The 16,444-nt window shown below is 44.1% G+C and overlaps 1 protein-coding gene across 2 annotated transcripts in view; it reads right to left on the minus strand.

Annotated features, from left to right (window-relative positions):
* Window positions 1–11,377, minus strand: part of LOC103175150 (neurocalcin-delta) — a 96,563-nt gene extending 85,186 nt beyond the window's left edge. Inside the window, exon 1 of one of the 2 annotated variants that reach the window (XM_007887957.2) lies at window positions 11,063–11,377. The gene's annotated coding sequence lies outside the window, so the exon portion shown is untranslated. Of the gene's footprint in view, window positions 1–4,748; window positions 4,855–11,062 lie in introns of those variants that run through there. The other variant, XM_007887956.2, reaches the window with a different exon arrangement.
* Between the last annotated feature and the right edge of the window lie 5,067 nt (window positions 11,378–16,444).

A 16,444-nucleotide genomic window follows, 5' to 3' on the forward strand; every position in this document is an offset into this window, starting at 1 on the left:
TATTATCTGCACTGATACTAGATGTTCAGGGTATTGAAAGGGTTGAGAGGATAAATAGCAAGGAAATGTTTCCACTGATATGTGATTCAAGGGAGGTAATTAGAATATTGAATGGCCTGCCAGGAGCAGCAGTTTAGGCAAAATCCATATTAGCTTTCTCAAAAGAAGTAAATGTGAGGAAAGGCGGGTAAGTGGGACTGAAATGATTGCTCTTTAAAAGAACGAGCACAGACACAATGGGCTGAAATTATTGGGACCAACGCATAAAAACGTTAAAATAATATAATAATTACTGCCAGAGCATCTCTCTCTGATGAATGTACTGAACTTCCCAAACTTATGAACAATCCACTTCATTACTGATGTGCTTTGCAGCACCATTTCACAAGTGGGGATGATCCATACTTCAGTCACAATCCTGTCTGAGCATGGGAACCACAAGGGAAAGTCTCAGCAGTTGAAGGATAGTCTCCTCAGTGCTGCATTCAAAAAAGGTCAAAAGAATGACTGGATTTCCAAACCTATTTTGGTATCATGGTGCACGTGCCAACAATTGTTAGCTTGAAACAAATATCATTTTTAAAATTTCACTGCAGCCGATTGTCAAATTGGGAGCAAAAGGTGGCATTCATAAATATAGTTTTTCAGATCATCCTTCCTCTCCTTACAACAACACCATCAACACCAACAACAAATTGTATTTATAGACTCCTATCAGCTTTCACTCTCAGTTCGGGTGCCCAGCCAGGACAGTGTGTTAGCTATTTTGAGATGTCATCCTCCTGATGTGAAAAGTGCTATATGAATGTGAATGGTATTGTATTGTTAGATAGATTCCTCTCTCTCTGACATACATGGTGAAAGTTACAATACATTCAAAATGTCAGCCTTTTATTGGTTCCTCCGAATGCTTGAAATACAGTGAAAACATGTCATGAAAACATCACGTTTCTGCCTGGAAATACTTATTTAAATTGCATGTTCTTCTGACAGGACTCCAGAGGGGTACAGATACCGGGAAGTGTGAGTGACAATGTACAAGATAGCGATTCAAGTTAGTAAATCTTATGCTCTGATATTAACCATTTGAGCAGTTTGAAAGAGTCTATAGGACTGAGTAATCAGATTACTGCTTTCAACCCTCTACACCATATTCCTTCCGCTTTGGTAACTTTTTTTCTCTCTCTCCATTTCACCATCCCAGTACTGCACTGGAGTGTTAAATGGACTATGTGAGTTCAAAGTCCACAATCTTTGAACCCACAATCTTCTGACTCTGAGGTGCGAGCACTACCAACTAAGCCAGACATGAACACCAACTGAGCCAGCTTGAAATACAGAAAGGTACAGATAATAGTGGTCCAATCGCAAAATACTGCAGATGCTGGAAATCTGAAACAAAAAACAGAAGTCGCTGGGAACACTCAGGAGGTCAGGCAGCATCTATGGAGAAAGGAAAGTGAGTGAACATTTCGAGTCCACTACCTTTCGTCTGAAGATGGGCTGTGGATCCGAAACGTTGACTCACTTTCATTTCTCCATAGATGCTGCCGGACCTGCTGCGTGTTCCCAGCGACTTCTATTTTTTGTTTCAGATAATAGTGCTGTCCAGGACACCAGGAGTAACTCCCTTCTGATTTTGAAGAGTGCAATGGGATCTTCGGTATCTACCTGAATGGGACAAGACCTTGATTTAATGTCACATCCGAAGGACAGCGCCTCTGACAAAGCAACATTCTCTAGCACTCCACTGGTATTTCATGCTAGACTGTGAGCTCAAAGCCTTGAAGCGTAAACCACAGACACATGGAATAGATGTGTAAGTGGCAAAGTGAATGGAGGAGTTGTTGTGGGCCAGGTGGCATAGAGTGGGAATGAATGTTTTTCCGATTGGCAGGCAGTAATTTATTGTGTGTGTGTAGGGATTAGTGTTAAGATCTATTCTTAATACTCTCTCTGTATATAGATATATGCATCAATGGTCTAAATACAGGAATTGAGGGAAAAATACCTAATTTAAATATGATTTGCTTCAAATGGTCCTGACTGATGTCTTAACTTCTAAATAAAGTGGTTGGTATTCAGCAATAGGTGATCAGCCACTCATAAAAACTACTAAAAATGTCACATCTGGACCCAATTAGGCAGTGAAACATAGAATTAATGCAGTTAGTAGAAGAAATTTCAATTTTAACCTTGTCTAAAGCCCTATGATTCATGCTTATCTGCTCATCAGTCCCCAAAGACTGAGTGAATTTAATACTTCTCATTTACATCTACCCGGGAGTTGTGAAGTTAAAAGTGCAATGTTTTTGAAAGCATGAGAGAGAAGGGAATAGAGGGGTATGTGGGATAGGGATTGGGCATTCGGATTGTTGAAGGATCATATAAATACTGACATGGACTAGTTGGCCTGAATGGCCTGTTTCCGTGCTGTAATATTCTATGTAATGTGGTTCTCACTGTCAGAGATGTGATTTAAGAGGAAACTCGATGCCTGCATGAGGAGTACAAGGCGAGGATAGAGATGGGGGATCAAGATAGGTGGAGGCTCATGTGGAATATAAACACCAGCAAGCATTAGTTGGGTTGAATGGCTTGTTTCTGTGCTTCAGTGCTGTAGATTCTGGGTAATTTTCCAAGACTTTTAAAATAAAACATTTTAAAAGCACTTCTGCATCCATTCCTTTTTTACTGCTATTAAAATAATCACTGGCTGCTATCATTCCGATAGCCCTGCGTCCACCAGTTACAGTTGGAGAGTTCTGTTGCAAGTGATTTCCTTAAGGTATACATGGAGATAGCTTGCCTTGTGCCAGATTATTATCCAGAAGAGCAATGGATGATTTTATGCATGATTCATTGCTTTAAAATCCTGAAGACCATCTATGATCCATTGTGGTGAATGTAAATTAATTCTTATTAATTATTGACACAAAACAGTGGAGCACAAGGAAAGGTATTGCACTCTACCTCAAATATGACCTCTAATAATTGATTACATCAAAAACAGCACAATCTGTTTCTAGTCCAAATGTGCTAACCTGTTTAAGGAGGCAATAAAATGTGGAATGGCAATAGCAACTCTAAAAATATCTCAATGCTAACAGTGGTAAACAGGCTTTGATCCCAGACAAGTTTGGAAACATTCTTGCAAATCATGTGCTCTGCCATTGCTGCCTCTCTTGAGTCCATGCCTGCAGATTTCCAGCCTGCAAGCCATAAATCCCGTAACTATAATGTACTTGAACATATATCCAGATGATTTCTATAGTTGTCTTACGTGACTGATCATGTGATGAATTCCAGCATATTATATTTTGCGGAATATTGAAATACCATCTCTCTCCCCCTCTTTGTCCAAACTTACTATCCTCAGTGGTGGGTGACAACATTTAGTCTGAAACATTCATTTTTGGCATTCCACGCAGTTTTTGTAGTAACCATCTATGTTGATACCCAGTGCATTTCCATACTGAGAGCCTGTTAATGAGGAAAGCAACTGGTCATACATCCCGTTAAAATGTGGGCTTTGGCAGCTCTGAGTAAAACTAACCCCACTGAAAACACAGTTTGTGTTTTTGAACTGATCTGTCCGAACAAATGACTTGATCACAACATGTTATGATAAATGCAAACGACTACAGTCTTCTTTCCACACAACGTTTCAATTCCCACCGTTTCTGTACAAAGGGCTGATGCAGGTCAACAAAGTGTGTTGTAGATGGTACCCAGCAGGTGGTTAAGTTTGAAGTTGACTCACTTTGAAACATAAGGTGAAGTTTCTCGTGGGACAGAGATTGATTCTCATCCTCTCCGCCCCCGGATGTGAGAGAATCTCCGTGTTCAAATGCTGCTCCTTTGAGTACAGCCGAGGAAAATGACTGAATTAACTCAGTTTCCTCTTCTGCTGAACTCACAAATCTGTCTCCAAGATCACAGATTGGACGAGGCCTTGTCGTGAATTTTCAACCAGGCAGAGATGGCCGATGCGAAGGAAAGTGAGCAACTGTCATGATAAGCATCAAAGTGTATGAAGTAGACAGCACAAATTTCACTCCATAGTTATTCCACATTTTCCAGTGCTTCATATTTACATGTATGCTCACATACACCAGCTGTAGCCTTATCATGGGAATTTTGGGAATGTCGGGGTCGTTGGAGCTGCTGGATAAATAGCTATGAACTCTGCTGTGCTACAGATTAATCGTGGGTAATTTTATTTTCATGTCAGATGAACAGATAAGTTCTCCAGGCCTGCAATTTACCCATTTCTGCCCTGAGCCTCGCTGACTTCAACCAGACGAGGATTCGAACATAAATTGCTGTGATCGCAGTTTTAACTGCTACTAATTGTCTCTTGATATTACAGCTTTGTGACCCAGTTTTGATCTCGTCCCTAAGTTATTAACTGAAATCAACTACTTAAATGTTCCCCAAATGCCTTTCAGAGCTGCAAAAGCCTACGTGAAGCCAGGATCAGGTATGTCTCTGAAACTTCTTTATGGTCCAATGACGCACCAACATATAGTCTTACGGTTCACAACTCAACAATGGCTATTTTGGGCAAGTCACCTGAACCCAGAAAGAGGGAAAAAAAACATGCAAAAAGATATCTTCAGGAAAGGATGGGAGAAAATTAGAACGTAAAATTGTCAAGATGGTGAAAGGAATTCACTGATTTCCTAATGAGCAGTGCAATGGCTTATTGCATGGTCGAGATGGTAGGACAAGAAACAACAACTTACATTTATATAGCGCCCTTCACGTGAGGGAGTGTCTCAGAGCAATTGATAGTAGCGGAGCTTGACGCTGAGCTGGAGAGAGAGGGGAGGTGACCGTAGGTATGGTTGAAGAGGAAGATCTTAAGGTGTGATCTGAAAGTCGGACAAGGTAGTTGCAAGGTGGAGGGATTGAGCAGAGAGTTCCAGAGTCTTGAGTGCAGTGGCTGAAACAAAAATCAATGGGCTCAAATTCAATTCACCAATTGTCATGTTTGCTGATTTGATTAGCAAAACGGATTTCAGCTATGATTTTACAGGAACAGCTGAGTTCGGATAATACAAGTGACCATTTACAACAACAACTTGCATTTATACAGTTCCCTTCACTCAGTGTAGCGTTTCAGAGCGCTTAACAGTAAGAGAGTTTAACACCGAACTGGAGAAAAGAGGTGACTGTAAGCCTGGAGGAAGAGATAGATCTTGAGATGCGATCTGAAGATGGACAAGGAAGGTGCAAGTTGGAGTGAATGAGGCAGAGATGTGTCAAATGGTGCAATGGACGTTTCAAAATAAACCTGCAGTGAATTGGAGCTACAGCACGCAGTGTGGTTTTCTGGCAGGTTGTCATGTTAACCACCTTGCAGTGATTGGGTGCCAGGGTACCTTTTGATTTTGCCTGTGCAATTGGGAATTATTGATGTTCTAATAGTGGAGTAGATGAGGCAGGTCAGTGCAAGTACACATTGGAAAACATTTCACTGGCAGATCTGAAAATCAATTGTTGCCTCAGCAATTACTTCTTGCCGCAGTGCTCAGTGTGAATGAACACTGCATCTGCTCTGTGACAGCAATGCAAATTTACCAATGAGCCTTAAATGCAGCAAATTAAAGACAATTATAATGTTGAGATATTTGTTAACCAGGCAAATAACTGGGCTGAAACTGAGAGACTTTCGGAATAGGTTGCCATCTACAGCAGAAGGCTTATAATGCTGGTGGTGGTACAATTCAACGAGATGCAGGATATGTAAACAGAGGATACCTGACAGGAACTCACAGGGGACAATAGGAATATTCATGCAAAGATCACAAATTCAGACTCTGACCCCAATGACTCCAGATTTATTGTTAAAAGCTGGCATTCACATTTATCCGTCTTTTAAATGAATGTTTTCAATTGTAAAGTCTATTCACTTTACAATACATTCTGTGGAGCACGGAATATATTGCTCTGTGCTCCACGGAATATAGAGGTGAGACGTCTCAACAACATCCTAACCGCTGCCGTGGTGGTGTGGCCCTCATCTCCAGGTTATCACTTGCTCTATCCCCCTACTCCTCTGGCTCATTCCCCTCCTTCAAACACCTTACCCTCTACCATCCCTCCAATCTTTCACTCAAAATTCTCCTGATTTATCGTCCCCTTAAACCCTCCCCCACCTTCATCTCTGAGATCTCCACCCTCCTAGCCTCCCTCTGCCTCTGTTCTGAACGCCTCCTCATCCTAGGCGACTTAAACCTGCACTTCACCCCCTCCTGCTCTATCTCCACCAACTTCTCCTCTCTCCTTTCCTTCCATAACCTCTCCCCCTCCACATCGACCCTGCCACCAACATTCATGGCCACCCTCTCGACCTTGTGATTACCCGGAGCCTCAGTGTCTCGGAACCCACAATCACCGATAAAGCCATCTCAGATCATCATTTCGTCTCCCATAACATCTCAATCCCTCTCACCACCATCACACACCTCAGCTCCATATCCTACTGCCCCAGGAAAAGAATTTCCCTGCACTCCCTCTCCACTGCCCTGGAGTTGTCTGAACTCCTCCCCCTCTGGCCTACCTCCAGCCCTGACTTATTCTCCTCAGTCACTCTCCTCCACAACTCGCTCTCCACCATTCTCTATGACCTTGCCCCCCTCATCTCCCGGACCACATCCTGCTCATGAAACTCACCCTGGTACACCAGCCACCTCTGCTCACTCAAGGGTCAGGTGCGTGCCACTGAGCACACCTGGCTCAAATCCAATTTAACGGTCCACCAGCAGATCTGGCTGGACCCCATAAAAACTTACCACTCCACCCTCGCCTCCACTAAATTGTCTTTCTATTCCAAGGTAATCTTGGAGGCCAAGAATAACCCCAGGCTTCTCTTCTCCACTACCAATCGGCTCATCCATCCATCTTCTCACACCTCGCCCATCCTCTCCTCGAATTCCAACTAGATGCTGGATTTCCTCGAGACTAAAATCGAGGCGATCCGTTCAGCCGCCTTTGGCCTCCTAACCACCATCCCCTCCCCAACTCTCCCTCACACTCCAGCTCCTACACATCTCTCCCTCCACATCTTCGAACCTGTCTTCCCCTCCTCTCTCAACACTACTATAACCCGCATGAAGCCCACCACATGCTCCCTCAACCTCATTCCTATCCCTCTTCTTACCTCCCAACTCCATCTCCTCAATTGTTCTAAGTGATCCTGTGTTAAGAGAAGAGAAATCAACCAGTATTTTCACTCCTGTTTGTTACCCCCACAGCTTCCTGCTGGAAGGTCCATGTGTGGATGTTGGGTGAGAGCAGATTTGAACTTGGCTGTGATGAAATCTACCAAGACAATAGCCTGCTAACCCTCACAGTCAAACCTCACAAATGTATAACCACACCCCAATGGAACAAAATAGATTGACGTAATAATCATAGGAATGTGGACTCACGTTTTGCATGGCTGTTTGCTCGTGACAAATTATGAGCAGCTTTGACCTGTAACTCTTGACTTTCGAGAATGGGAATGAATTTGCCCAAACTCATTTTGATTAAGACCTTCACAGAAATCAGAGAAGAGCTTTTTACCCATCACTCCACTCCATCTTGGGTTCAAACACAGGTCCGAGAAGTGAAAGGACAGTTTTCAACTCAGCGCACCATTCAATTCAATATTCCATATGGTCATAAAATACATCAATATTAAGGTCTCCTGATATGACAGCAGTTAAAACTGTTGCACCTCATAGTCACAGACTTTGCTATTTGAGGGCTTCTAGTGCGTACGCTGTGCCAAATGAGTCTTTCAGGCAGATGGAAGTAATAAATCATTTTCTGTAACACTATTATTATTGTACAATTATGGGCACAATTCCACTGTAAGAATGGAGATCTGAAAGGGAAGACATCAGAAATCCATACATTGCCCAATTCATATTGGTGGGACTAGATAGAATTTACATTTTTATAATGCAGCAACTTGAAACATCCCAACGTGTTTCACAGTAATTATCAATTACCTTAAGTGTATCACTAAATACTAATTGTGTGAGTAGAGGGAAGATTGCCCCTTGGATAATAACAATAATCCTTGCATTTGATACAGTACTTTTCACGTCATTGACATGATTTTACTGTCAAGCCGCAGTGACTATGTATTTGTAGGTAACCGCAGCAACCAATTTGACCACAACAATGTCCCACAAACAGCCACGAAGTGAACAATTAACTTAATCTGGGAAAATAAATCTGGGGGAGGACATAGCTTTATGCAAATCAATAATCACAATATATAATGTGTGATTTTCTTTTAAATCTTGTTAGATTTTTAAAACCATAGGTTACAGCAGATGACAATGAGATGTTCCCCATCGATATAAGCTTGCTATGGTAATCTTTCAGTCAGAGTAAAACTATCATAATAGACTGTGCTCCCAAGTTATTGTCTTTTGAATTCTGTCTGCATAACACAAAGTAGTCCTCTGATCTTCAGCAGGTCATGTAAGAATGCACCACATACATTCAAGCATTAATATCGCAGTGAAGCCAGCTGCACATTGCATTGTAACTCGCCATGAATTGTTGCTAGGTGCCCATAAATATATTAATAGCTAGGTCAAATTGGCCAGGCTGTAAAGAGAATTAATTTAGCAGTCTTTACCAAAATAAACGGGATTTTACAGGCACTTTAATCAATGAAAGAATTAATAATGCTGAAGTGATTAAACAAGAATAAATCTGCATATTATTTAATACTGCGGTGGTTGCTACTGCCAGAAACATATCCTAATCAATCTTTATTACTCTTTCATTGAGATTACACTTAATGTAACCAAAACGCCCTATGAATGGGATGACTTTTCTTGACCTAAATGCAAGATAGTAATTATAGTTCCCGCTACTCACAGAACTTGCTCTTATTTGAGTTAATTTTGAGATAATGCTCGACACTAACTAAGCATAAGGGGGTAGAGGAAGGGGAGAACTTGCTGCTATAAAACCCACCAGCATTCTCTGTGGTTCAGTAGATCACTTTATTGCTGCTGGCCATTTCTGCAGCGTCACTGCAGTGGATCAACATTGGTGCAAAGTGTGAGAATCAGGACAAATGATAACAGTCACAATATCTCTGTGCTGCGCACTCAATAATAACCTGACTACATAATCTCTGTCATCCCGATTTCATACTAGCTGACTTCTGTAAAATGAAATACAGTGAGAAAGCTAATAAAATACCGTATTAAAAGCGGGGTTATTGTTTATGCACTGTGTGCATCTTGCACTTTACCTACACCATAAAAGTCTGCAATGTTAAACTGCGTAGCCAGTAGATCATAATAAAGACATGATATTCCCAGTTGAAATAAATCACTATGGATCATTTTATTCTGGTCATACACACACACACTCAAATGATTGTGAAATGCAGGCCAGCCAAAGGTTCCACGTTAATGATAACATCTGCTTGAAGGGAATCTTCCAATGTTTCAGGGCACAGACTCACTCCACATACATTCACAGTGTCTGCTAGAATATTTCCATATTTCAATCCATATCCATACTACTGTATATATTCCTTGCAACAAAGGAGGGGCTTCAGGACACAGCCACTGTTTCACAGAGAGTAATAATATACGTTGGGAGGGGTTGAATAATGTTTGGAAGTGACTTAAATGTCTCCCTTATGTTTTAATGACCTTTATGACCCCATAATTGTCCCACAGCCCTGCAGTTCCTTCCTATGCAACCATTCACTGCCAGAAAGGAAAGGAAGGAGGGCGAGAAACGCCCTGAAATATGCAAACCCCCTGCAATACATTAAGCTGCATAAGTAAATAGCCATTTTCTGTTGGATGCAAACGTCAGATCCCGGTGGAACCCTGTGCACAGCTTCACTGAAGTTACCAGAGCACAGTCCAGACTGACTCCCGGACCAATACAGATCCACGTTGATGTCTCTTTGGAGACAGTATCCCGACAGCTGCGCGGGGACCATTGCCAGAGATTCCCAATCTGGGAGTTAACAGCCGCATCTGATCTCGGTGTGTGTGTGTGTGTGTGTGTGTTTAACCAGATGACAAATCCGCTCAGTCTGAAGCTGTTCCCCTTGTTTTGCGGAGTCCGCAGATGGAAACACCCTCTGGGCGATTCTCTGCAATGCTAACAACACAGAACTCCCATCGTGACCCCCCCCCCCCCCAACCCCCCCCCACCCACCAGCACCAGCACCACCCACAGCACCAACACCACAACACCAGCAGCACCAACACCACCAACAGCACCAACACCACCAGCAGCACCAACACCACCAGCACCAACACCACCACCACCAGCACCACCAGCAGCACCAGCAGCACCACCACCACCAGCAGCAGCACCAACACCACCAGCACCAACACCACCACCACCAGCACCACCAGCAGCACCAGCAGCACCACCACCACAGCACCACCAGCACCAGCACCACCCACAGCACCAACACCACAACACCAGCAGCACCAGCAGCACCAACACCACCAGCAGCACCAACACCACACCAGCACCAGCACCACCAACACCACCAGCAGCACCAACACCACCAGCAGCACCACCAGCACCAGCAGCACCAACACCACCAGCAGCAGCACCAACACCACCAGCAGCACCACCACCACCACCACCAGCACCACCACCACAGCACCACCAGCACCAGACACCGACCACCAGCCCCAAAAAAGAAGACTCGCAGAGAGAGAGAGAGGGAGAGTCAAAGTGACCAGCGCTGATCTCCCCACTCACTCACATCATGTACCAGTCTCTCTCCTTCACTCAGTCCTCTCTCCTTCCCTCCCTCTCTCCCTCTCCCTCCCTCCCTCTCCCCCCCCTCCCTCTCCCCCTCTCCCTCCCTCCCTCTCCCCCTCTCCCTCCCTCTCCCTCTCTCCCTCTCCCTCCCTCCCTCTCCCCCTCTCTGTGTGTACCAGTCAGTTGACAGGGCAGCATCCGCAACCATTTAGCAGCACAGTCAGCCCATCGCCAACCAGCCAGACCCTCACTCACAGAGAAACAGTCACCAACACACACACACACACAAACTCACCCAGAGCCTCGGTCCCTGCTGTAGAGCAGTGTTTCCTGCACGGATTTTGTTTTGCAAAAAAATATATAATAATAAAAAAAAAGGCTAAAGGCAGATCGCAGCAGATCTCTCACTCCGGTGGGACCTGTGGGGTCTGTGATAAACTGGGATTTCTCTTTCTCTCTCTCTCTCTCTCTCTCTCTCTCTCTCTCCCTCTCCTCCTCCTCTTCCAGTCCAGATCTTAGCGTTTTCCCCCAAAAACAATCCGACTTCAATGGGAATAGCAAGAAGTACTGACGTCAGCTTGTAACTGCATGTGTGGCCAATAGAGAGTGGAAAGGAGACAGATCTGAGCTGCCAGAGCCTGATCTCTGGAGTGAGGACAACCCTGTGCCCCTCAAGCACTGCCACTTTCGCATCAAGACCCAGCCCCAGCTTTGCATTTCTCTTTTTTTTTCTTCTTCAAAGTAACAGAAGCGGTTGACGTGATTCCGCATGGTTACGGACACTCACATCGCCGACGAGAGGAGGAATTCAGTCGCCGAAGGAGATCGCCAGCAAACCATTAGTTACGCTCTTGCGTCCTCGGGTCTCAGAGGGGGACGTTTTCGATACCTCGCCCAACTGACCATTCGTGTGTGCGTCTTGATGGTAATTGTTGGCGCGGAGGTATCGCAGTAGGGTAGCCTGGATCAGTTGGTAGCACTCTTGCCACTGAGTCAGAGGTTGTGGGTTTCAAGCCCCTGGTTAGGACTTTGAGCTCAGTGTCAGCACTGGGCGGGTATTCCATTATCAGAGGTGCTGTCCTTTGGATGAGATGTTAAACCGAGGTCCCCTCTGCCTTTTCGAGTGGATATGTAAGATCCCAGGGCACTATTTGGAAAAGAGAACCACTGAGCTCCTGGTCCCCAGGCTGCCATGTTGTCCACTACACCATTGGGGCTGCCCCATTTTCTCCCTAAAGTCAGCAGACTGAATCCAGTTGTCGCTTTGGTCACGCCCCAGCTGGCATTCAGCTATTATTATTATTATTATTATTCACAGACTAGGATTCCAGCATGCAACCTTCCACTTTGTGTGGCTCAGTGCTCACTCATTGTATGTCCTCAGTGTCCTCAGTTATACCATTCAAAATACACAGTCAATCCACTTTGTAATATATTCTTTGAAGTGCTTTGAGATGTCTCAACAATGTGATAAGGCGCTATTTATATCAAATCCAATTATTATTATTATTAATGGGCCGTGGTGCAACTGAATTGATTCTCTTATACAGAATTTGTGCTATTTATTATTATGCTGGAAAATGCAGACAGTGTCTTGTGTGCCTGCCATGTGGAACCATGGTTACGATTCTGCTTAAAGCTGAAGGAGGGAGCAGCACTACCATCAGTAGTCATGTAATGCTGTAGTACATTGCCTATACCCAGTGTAAAAAGATCACTGCCACTGATTGAATGTTAGATTGATGCCCTGTGTAATTGGTGTAATTAAAGTTCACTTGTTACAATGTTTGTTTCTTAACCACAAATGGCAGCTGTAGAACATTGTCTGAGACCCTGACACTCAAATATTCTTCTGCTATAGTAATCCTCCTTTACATTCGTGAGTAACTGAGTTCACTCAATACAGTGCTGACCTGCTGTCCAGCACTGATCTACTTACTAATACTGAAGGGCTGCCTGATACTAACCCGCCTTTAATACTGATCTGCTGTCTTGTACTGATCTGCTGTCTAATACTGACTTTCTACCTCACACTGACCTGCTCACTAATACTGACCTGCATTGTCAGAAGTGCCATTCTTCGGATAAGATGATAAACCTATCTGCCTGTTCAGGTGGGTGTTATCAAACCTATTTCACTATTCGAAAAGAGAAGGGAGTTTCTTCCAGTGTCCTGGCCAACAATCCACCAGAGGGAATTGATGAAGGATAAGAAATGGAGGAGGGAAGCCACAGGAAGGAAGTAGAGAGAAACATCCCAACAGGAGGGAGTGAGAGCAAGAATGATAATAGGTAATAACAGGCAAATAGTGCAAAATGTTTCTCTCACTCAGGACAGAAGGTTACAGGTTTAATCTCAGTCTTTGCTGAGTTGGCTGATCTCAACGAGGGCAACACTAATGGTGGTACAACTGGCTCCTAGGTCATTGGGTTTAGGTGCTGAAAGTAAGCCAGGAGGAGTTCAGTCTCCTGATCGCACTTTAGAAATCACTGTTGGAAGGTGAGCCTGTGTGAGCATTAGGGTCAGGTTCGATCATACAGAAACGTGCCTGGCACACATGACATGGAACCTCAGTAGAAAGAAAAAGGGAACAAAAGATTTCAAAAGAGGAAAAGCAGGGGAGAAAACTAACGGGTCCATTAGTACTAAATTACCAAGCTGCACATTGTGGCAGCATGATTGCCAACCTGTCTCAGGTGCTGGTTCTCTGGTGCTGACTCCCAGCTAACCTTCACTAATCTCTCCAGGCTCTCGCTGACAAACTGTGCACTTATTATATTTCAGCATTTCAACATAGAATAACTGTTATTTGACTGTTTAGATGCAGATGTTACTAAAGTCCTTTAATGTTTCAGTCTGCAGCAGGCAGTGTCAATAAGCCAGCCTACACAAAAGCAGCTTCAGCCTTCAGCAAGGTTTTCACTGGAAAATAAAATGTGCTTCCTAGAAGCAATTGATTTTTTGTTAGCTTTATTCACCATGAACTAATAACACAAGCCAGACATTCTACATAACATTAGTTTCTCATCATGAGTGCACAATGGTGAAATAATATCTTGTTTTATTGGTCCAAAGATGCTGTTTTTATAAGGTTAGCAGAAAGGAAGATCGGCACAGCATTCTCTGCTTACACAGACCAACTTTCCAAAACTATTTCAATGTAAGTTGTAAAAATGGTCACGATTTTATTATCCACAAACACTTAAGGCTCTGCAGCATGAAAATGGGTTCATAAAAAGGGTAAAAGAAAATTTCTCCTTTTGTCCTTATTCCTTTCCTGGTATCCCTTTGTTACTTTCAATACTGGAGTCTTTTAGGGGGGGGCCACAGCCAACATTGGACAGGCAAAGGAATGTGTGGTTGGAGGTAATGTGACAGGTCAGTATTTGCAGGGTCTCCAGCTTTCCAGCTTTTTGAGATCAGAGTCCCTTTCATTGAGCCAAAGGCAAATGCGAAGGTAAGATGAACAGAACAGGACGATGTTTAGGAGTTCATGTTCTAACACACAACAACAACAAATTACATTTATATCGCGCCTTTCACTGCAGGAGGACGTCCCAAGGCACTGGACAATCAAGGGTTAGCACCGAAGCTGGGGGTTGGAATCAAGAGGGGCAAAGGGTAAGGGGTAGGGATGGGAGATTAACTGAAGTCACAGTCAAAGAGGAAAGTCTTGAGATAGGCTTTCAAGGAGGCAAGGGAGAAGACAAGATGAATGGATTCCCGGAGGGGTTTCCACAGGGTAGGGACAGAAACATCGAAGGTCCGACTACCAATGGTAGGGCAGTTAGGGCAGGGGACATGGAGCAGGCTGAGCAGACGGAGCATGCAGGTGGTAAGATTTTAGCAGGTTGCAGAGATAGGGAGGGACAAGACCATGGAGAGCTTTAAAAGTAAGGGAGAGGATTTTAAATTCAATCCTCTGGGGGATGGGGAGCCAGTGGAATAACATCTTGCACCTACATCTTGCATTTGTCCCTAAAATGAGGCAGAACCATGGAGAAATTGATGTGCATACTTTTTACTTTTTTCTCAGAGAAAGATAGCAACACCAGCAACAATTTGCATTTATATAGTGCCCCTTACGCAGGGTAGTGTCCCAGACCGCTTGACAATGGCAGAGCATGACACTTAGCCAGGAGGTGACCGTAGGCACGGTTGAACAGGAAAATCCTCAGGAGCAATCTTTAGATGGGAAGGAAGGGGCAAGATGGAGGGATAGATGAAGAGTATTCCAGAGTTTAGGGGTGTAGTGGCTGAAAGCGTGGCCACCATTGGTGGAACGGAGGGTTCAAGGGACATGCAGAAGGCCAGAGCCAGTCAAACGGAGGCAGCGGGTTGTGGGTTGGGGGTAAGCAAGTCTGAGAGGTAGGGAGGTGCCAGGGCATGAAGGGATTTGAAAATGAGTGTGAGGATCTTGAAACCGATCCATTTGGTGATAGGGAGCCAGTGGAGCCTGGCTAGAACTGATGTGATGGGGGTACAGTGCACATCTGCAGCTGACATGGATGTGTGTGTGTGTGCGCACACAACGGCTGACGATAGCAGAGCAGGTCACAGCTCCACTCCACCAGCATCACAATGTCTTGTTAAGAGTTTCTTCTGGCACTGCCTGTATCACGCTGAGCTCAGCAGAAAGGAACCCTGATCTACCATTCTTCCCTTCGGTGTTCATTTCCCCTACTTTCCATCCTGTCAGCCCTATTTCTCCCTCATCTCTCGCCTCCCCGGCAAGCACCTTGGGAAGTCCTCCCGACATGAAAGGCGCTGTACAAATGTAATTTTGTTGTTGTTGTTCTTCCTCATCTCCTGCATGAAAACCACCAGCAGTTCCCTTGACTCCCTTTACACAGCAGCAGGGATCAGCAGACCTAGAACAGGCAGACTGAGACAAGGGGAGAATTTACAAGAAACAATCTCGTACACAACAAGAAAACCATTGAAGAAAATGTAAGATACATTTCGCTGAAGCAAAACTACTGCATTGGGTGGTGATGCTGAGGTGACCTTGATCCTTTGAGGAAATGTCAGGTCAGGGTTCTTTCTGCTGAGCTCAGTGTGATACAGGCAGCGCTAGAAGAAACACAAAGAAGTGATCAATGGAGAGAATAAAGAGATCCATAAGTAGATAGCCTCTGGTTGATTCGGATCAGCTGCTCATTTCATTATGTTTTATTTTTTCTGGGTGAAGTAAGCCAACAATAATCGGAATAAATACCGGATCACTATAAATAAGTAATGATGGACTTGAACACAAGAAAACAACAGTAACAACAAATTGCATTAATATAGCGCCTTTCACATAGGGACGTAATCTAGACATGAATAATTTGCACATAGAGACGGCAAGAGAATGCCTTGGGATGTCCTTCAGGATCATCGGACGTCCTCCCAACCTGAAAGGCGCTGGACAGATGTAACTTATTGTTGTTTTTGCAGGTACCACCTCCAGTGCAGCAAACAATGAATGGTGAGGGCCGGAGGTTATCATTTTTTTGTTCAGCCAGGCATTTGACACATGCAAAAACCCATCATCCAGTTTAAAAGCATCAAACCAAACTGATATTTACACGCATCCCACCTATACATCGAAATTCTTGAGATGTGTATTGGAATAAAATGTAATTTTAGAGGGGCACACCCTGCTTACCTAATTACAGAGAGTATCATGTGTGT

The sequence above is a fragment of the Callorhinchus milii genome, unplaced genomic scaffold (genome assembly GCF_018977255.1).
Source record: "Callorhinchus milii isolate IMCB2004 unplaced genomic scaffold, IMCB_Cmil_1.0 Scaffold2, whole genome shotgun sequence".
Classification (NCBI taxonomy): domain Eukaryota; kingdom Metazoa; phylum Chordata; class Chondrichthyes; order Chimaeriformes; family Callorhinchidae; genus Callorhinchus; species Callorhinchus milii.